This window comes from Phodopus roborovskii, unplaced genomic scaffold (genome assembly GCF_943737965.1).
Source record: "Phodopus roborovskii unplaced genomic scaffold, PHOROB, whole genome shotgun sequence".
NCBI classification, from domain to species: Eukaryota; Metazoa; Chordata; class Mammalia; order Rodentia; family Cricetidae; genus Phodopus; species Phodopus roborovskii.
This window is the reverse complement of record NW_026126525.1, coordinates 12180617-12187556: the sequence shown is the minus strand read 5'-3', so window position 1 is coordinate 12187556 and position 6940 is coordinate 12180617. Positions and strand designations below refer to the sequence as shown.

Here is a 6940-nt window from a genome sequence, read left to right as displayed (position 1 = left end):
TTTAATCTTCATCTTTTAAAAGCATGTATCAGAGCACTTTCTTTTCCTACTAGATGATTTCTTATATCTGTGGAGCCAGGGCAGTGACATGGGTACAAAACCTACTGTTATAAATTGATAGACCAATCTGATAATCTATTAAATAAAATCTATCTCACCCCCTTTGACAAACATATATATGTATGTATATATATATATAATGATATAAAAACATATACACAAAATTAAGACATATTTATAGATTTCACCCAACTCAAAATAGAAAAATAACAGAGATGACTCAACTCGACTATTCCTAGAGGTTTATTACATTGATTTATATGAAGTATGGGGGCACATGCCACAGTGGGTGTTGGTAGGCAGTCAGAGAACAACTTCCAGGAATCTATTTTTCAGCCATGTAGAACCCAGTGATCAAACAGGTTCTTGTGCTTAGTAGGAAGCTCCATTACTCACAGAGCCAACTTAATTGAATCATGACCCATATCTTAATCTTCTGATGGTGCTGCAGAATCTTCATGGGCAATAATAAAATAAGGTAATACTTAGTGCATGAATCGCTATCCACAGAATAAATGTTTTTCTTGCCTTCATTTTAGTGAAGTCAACAACAGTTGGCATTGTTATCATCAAGATTTTCCACATCGTTCCCACTCAAACTAGGCTTCTTTCTTGGGTTCTGTTTCTTAACTTTTGGAGAGTTTTGTGAGTCTTTCATTCTTAACAATTCCATTTGGAAGAACTTCCTCCTCCTGAGACAGTAACAATCTGAGGCAGCAACTGAGGATAAGCATTTCATTTAACACCTTCTTAAACCTTCAGAGTCTATGTCACACTCATGTACTTTAGAGTCTGTGTGTGATATAGTTCTGTGGAGAGCACAGTGAATCGTTTAATCTTATGAGCCCTCCCATTCTTGTCTCTTTTTGCACTGTAAAAAGATGCCTGGGAACTAGAGAATCTGGCGCATATGAGTATGTATCTATGAATGTGGCAGGCGCTGTTACACAAAGCCCAAGGACAGGGCATCCTGCTCCCTTTCTGGTGCCCCTCACAGCATCTTTTAGAATGAGCTAACAAAGTCTGTGTGATCTGACTTCTACTCAGGTCCTGCCCTGGCTATCGTTAACTCCTGTCCTTGTTCACCTTACTCCAGCTACAATGGTCAGGGCCTGATACTCAGATTCCTTAGGAACATTGCATATGTTCTTCCTTCTACCAGACACAACTTCTGGCTTCTCCTCATGGTTGGCTCCCTGTGTCTTCTATGTTTCAGCTTAAAGCAACATGCCTCTAGTGGATAAAGGTTGACATTTCTTCAAGGGTGGTTTCTTCCCTGGAGGAAACCACCCCTAAAGAAAGAACAAGGAAGTTGGACCTAAAGGGATCATCAGTAGCATTTGTGAATGGACATAAACCAGTCTGTATATGTCACATGAAATTATACCCTATAAAGCAAAAATGAGAAGGTCATTTCCTGAGATGTAAATCTGTTTGTTTTCTGCTGTCTTGCTTTCCCCAAATAGATGTCTTATGCATGCACCATGGAGAAAAAGGCAAGGATCCCCTGCATAGTGTGGGCAGTGTCACAGAAAGCCATCTCAACAGAGCTCAGGACTTGCTCATAACAAAGCTGTCTGCTGCCCACTGACTGCCCTTAGTAATGACCTTGAATTCTTCATCCCCTTCGTCTTCTTTCCCTCCACGTCCCCAGACCTTCATCATTCATCACTGCTACTGTCTGTTTCCAGCCCATTCCTACTAATCAGGCCAGAAAGCCAATTTGAATCCCTTCCAGCTCTTTAGGAAAAAGATAAGATAACAACCAAAAATTAAAAATGATGATGATGATCTGCCTTGGGTAGAGAGAAAACTGAGGCAGAACTCATATCAGAAAAGGAATGGTACCAAAAGTGAGTGAGGCCATTTGTCACTGCTACCGCTATCAGGAAAATGCTGCTCTTGTTCCCTGCCCAGGCTGCTGCAGAGACACTAAGAAATAGAAGCTGGGCTAAAGAGTGTGTGTCATCACACAGCATCTGAAGCCTACAGCTGACAAAAAAGAATTTAAAAAATGTTTAAACAGACGGTGAGCTGCAGGATTGCTCAGTGATTAGAACACTTGTTGTTCTTGCAGAGGACCTGGGTTCAGTTCCGAGCAGCCACATGGCAACTCATAACCATCTATAACTTCAGTCCCTGGCAATCTGATTCCTTCTTCTCACACCCTTTGGCAATAGGCATGAACAATGTGTACATCATACATACAGGCAAAACACTCATATACATAAAATATATCTTTAAAATGATCCACTTAAAAAATAAACATAAGCTAAGTATTTTCCCCATATCCAAACACTGAAATTACATTAAATAATAATACAGCAGAGTTTTGAAGCTCACCAGTTACTAGTGAAAGCATCCATGAAAGTGAAGCCTCTCAGTGTCTGGCACAAATTTCTAACAAGCCCATCAATAAATTTCTATAACTTGCAATCTCTCACATGATGGTTTATTAGTTTCTTTTTAAAAAGCAGATTTTCTTTGTTATATCAAACAGTATTCTGAGTTTTCCCAGAACCAAGGAGAAGCAGAAATACTGAGATGTGAATTTGCTCTTACATTATTATAAAGGATACTAATAACTGGTATTGTCTTTTCCTTTGGAGGAACATGATGAAATCAAATTATGTATAACCTAGTGGAAGCTCCTAAATTAACTATAAAGATAAGTTAAATGTTGATTAGAATGACCACACATTTTTTTAAAGAAAGTTTTTATTCCTTGTTTTAATCAGACTGCTTTTCCAAGTAAGGGAAGGTTCAGATTATAACCCTTGACCTTCCATCTGCTTCTCTGGGTGAGTGTTTGGCTCAGTGGAGTAATGTTCTGGCATAACAGCTTTGGAAAATTGTACTTCAGGGACAGAGCTATCACAAGGTCTGGGTTATCTAAAGGGTGTGTCAGATGCTCTGGGTAAAAGGGAAGGTGCATCCTGAATGGTCCTCAAGACCTTTGCATCTGGCCAGAGACTGCGATCAGGCAGATGGACCATCATTATTCCACCTGCTCAGATAGGGTGTCTCATTCTGACTCACTAAACTCAAACATACACTGCAGAACAAACACCTCTCCTACAGGGGAAAGCACAGACCCTCCCCACTTCATAACCTTCCTGTGTGTCTATAGATTTACTTCCATATCTGTCTTCTCATGAGACTACAGAGTTCCTGAAAGCAGACACTCAGCTTTAATGTCCCATTCACACTTACTCCCTAGCACAGAAACTTGTTAAAAATGAATAAATGTGCCAATGCTTTGTTGAAAAAAGAAAAGCGTTGTTATCTGTCTGGGTGGGTGGGTAGGTGCATGGATGGGGAAATGAGTCAAATCAGGCATTTCAAGAATATGTGAATCAGTCCAGGAATTGAGTTGCAAAAACTCTGAACTGGCTCTTTTTCCATCCTTTGACATTATAGAGGAGACAAGAGAGAATAGAAGTCAAAATTATCGAATAAGTATGTGTCACTCAAGGGCTCAACGTAGTTCACACCAACATAGGTTGGGCTGGAGGTTTTCAATTTTAACCTCCAGATTGGACATCCACCCCACCTGGTACCAAGGAAACTGACCTAGATCAACTGCATTAAAGGCCTCAAATTGCTGTGCCACGCAACTCTAGGTCCCCTATGTTGGCACCTGTCCTCCCACACCCTGTAAACCTTCTCTGTCTGTTCTCTTCTAACATATTCATTTTTACATGCATTGCTGCTTTAACTGCATGTCTGTCTGTGTGAAGGTATCAGACCTTAGAGTTACTGACAGCTGTGTGCTGCCAGGTGGGTGCAGGGTATTGCACCCAGGTCCTCTGGAAAAGCAGTCAGTGCTCTTAACTCTCTTCAGCCCTCTTAAGAGAAGTAAATATCACCCTATGCCAAGGCTCCCTGCGAGTCACCGAGTGATCCCTTGGGTGAGTGCTCACCATCATGGAAAAGAGTTCAGTGGAGTGTCATCTCTTTGGAAAGCAGCCTCCATGCAAGGCTCCACCATTTTAATGTCCACAGCAATAAATCTATTCTAATCTAATCCTCAGAACAAGCATCATGCAAACCCAGGAATATGGGTTATAAATGTATAAACAAGTCAAACAATAACAAATCAAGAAGAAATTCATTTTAAAATAATTCTTTGGCATATATGTTTGCCATTTATTAAAATGAAAGCAAATTTACATACTAATGAGATAAATGTACCACATGGTTTTATATTAATTACATTGTGGCAGAATATTTGATACAGCAGGACACAGAGAATCTTCAGTGCTTCTCAGAGTTAGTTGGCATTTCAATCTTTTATAATTAATTGTCCATGCTAAGCACACTGCTTTTCATGAATACATAGGACAAAAATGGCACAAACATGGTTAGAACCTTTTTAACATTGTTAGAAATTTTGTCTGCTCTACAAGCCAAAATTCATTTTTTAAAATATGTTTATGGGTTGTGGGATATTTGTACACTGTGTGAAGACACATTGCTGTTATTGATTGTAATAAAGAGCTGAATGTCCAATGGAGAGGCAAGAGTATAGGCAGGACTTCCAGGCAGTGAGAGAAAAAAGTAGGTGATGAATCTAGGCACACAAAGGACACCATGGAGACATTGAATGAGTCAGACCCACAGAAAAGCTGAGAAATGAAAGTCATGTGGCAGAATGTAGATTAATATAAACAGGTTAATTTAACTTATAAGAGCTAGTGGGACAAGCCTAAGCTAAGACCAAGCTTTCATAATTAATAAGAAGTCTCCATGTCATTATTTGGGAGCTGGCTGACAAGACAGAGAGAGACTCTTTACAGCAGATTGAAGATATGGCTCTGCAGTCCCAATACCCATGACATGGGGCTCACAAACCACCTGTAACTCCAGCTCCAGAGGATCTGATGCCTTCTTATGACAGCTGTGGGCATGGTATGGACATGTACAAAACAATGTGCAGACCACACACATACACGTAATTAAAATTACGTTTCACACAAGCATCCAACATATCTTGATCAAATGTGCCCCACTCTTCCCTTTCCATCCAGCACCCCCTTCTACCTCCACAGTCTCTTTCACTTGTATAACTCAATTAGTCCACTCACTGCTGATCATGTGCACACAGGCATAGGGATGTCTGATGGAGAATGGGCAACTTTCCGGAGGCCACAACCTAAAGGAAATAGGTTTTCCCAGAAGCCATCAACTGCCAATAACTCCTAAGCTGGGGTGAGAGCTTTTGTACCCCTTCCCACCTAGCCAAAATTTTAATTTAGTGAGTGACTTTTTCACAAAATGAGCCACAGCCAATTTTATTCAAAGTCCCCAAAATGTATACCAAATATGTTGCTTCCAAAAATGTTTATCACCCTTTATATAATGGTTATTGTGTATTTCTTTTATTCCTTTTTCTTCTTTTTAAAGTAATTATTTAGTAGAAGCCAGAATTTTGTGTTGCTCAGTTAGGAACCTCTGACTTACTGTTCTGGTTAGGTTTCTTTTCAATATTCATGACCAGTATTTGGTTTCTACAAAAAGACTTTTTTTTTTTTCAGTGACTTGACGATAAGGCAGAACTGGTTGTTACTCTTTACCACACAGCCCAGTTTAGAAACAGTCTGGTTTAGAACCAATATTGGTGTCCAGCCTTGCATTTCTGATCAAACTCACAATCCATCTGGAGCCTTATTCATCTTATCTGCTATGATATTAATACTGGGGGAAGTAAGAAAATATGAAGAAGAGATGGCTGTTTTCAATGAAGTCCTCAAGACAAACCACCCAAAAGAATTAATTCCTAAGTAATTCACATTCCTAAGTACCAATTCACATTACCCTGGCTTTTCCTGAGCCCCATCAAAATCATTAAAGCACTCAGGTTCTGTAAGTGGGTCTTCACATGTGTAAGAGTCCTGCTGGGCAACTTTCACCAGCTCTTCTAGCATCTGACAGTGATCCCACAAATCTTTGTTATAACAGCAGTTGTCAAACAGCAGAAAATATGTGAACACAATCTCTAAGTTGCATTAAGGCACTCCAGCTGGTAAAGGAAGAAATCAATAATATTATCTTGGCCTTTGGAGTGGTTGAAAATAACAGGAACCAGCAGGCAAGTTTGCTGCTAAAGAGACCAGTGGAGATAACTCCCAGAATTGTCATCTATGGTCTCCAAACCATGTAAGGTTATCCGTGGCTGCATTCAGTTCTACATGAAGACTTCAGAAGCCATTTTTTTCCCCAAGTGAACTTAAAACATTTCAATCAAAGGTCTAAAACACTAAAGATACTCTGCTGCTTTCCACTCACAATGGAGTTTTGAACATTGGGAGGATACATTTAAATACTCCTGCGTAAACCCACACTTGTCTGCCAGCTGGACAAACAGCTTCTAATTGTCCTAGGTTGACTGCTTCTGCCTTCCAGCTTCTGATCTTCAAAGATCTTCACAACCGGATCTGTTTCTGTCCAAAGCTGACTAGTTGCATGACAGCTGTGCTTCTTTTCTTTTTCTTTTTTTTTTTTTTTTTTTCCTCACAAAGCATGAGGAATGCCATCAGAATGGTTTTGTGTATACATCCACATCGATGTCTACCATGTTGGTAACACAGAGAAGACCAGATTTCCACTGTAATGAGTACTCTTCATTATACATCTCCTTCACAAAGAGGAGGTCAAGAAACAGAAAAACCTAAAGGAGCCAAGCCAGAAAGTAAGACATGTGAGCGGTCAAGTTGTAGTCCAACATCTTGAGGTGGGTGGGTTGACAAATGATATCTTTAATGAAACTCAAGCCAACAACTCAAACAGTAAGGTTTTAAATCAAATATTCTAACAAAATGCAATCTAAAGATATATTCATTGAATACTTATATGCTAAGAAATGATGGTAGCAAAATAG

At 39.6% G+C, this 6940-nt stretch overlaps 1 pseudogene; it reads right to left on the bottom strand.

Annotated features, from left to right (window-relative positions):
• Positions 1 to 5473: 5473 nt before the first annotated feature.
• On the bottom strand, positions 5474 to 6241 carry LOC127232440 (eukaryotic translation initiation factor 3 subunit E-like; annotated as a pseudogene).
• Between the last annotated feature and the right edge of the window lie 699 nt (positions 6242 to 6940).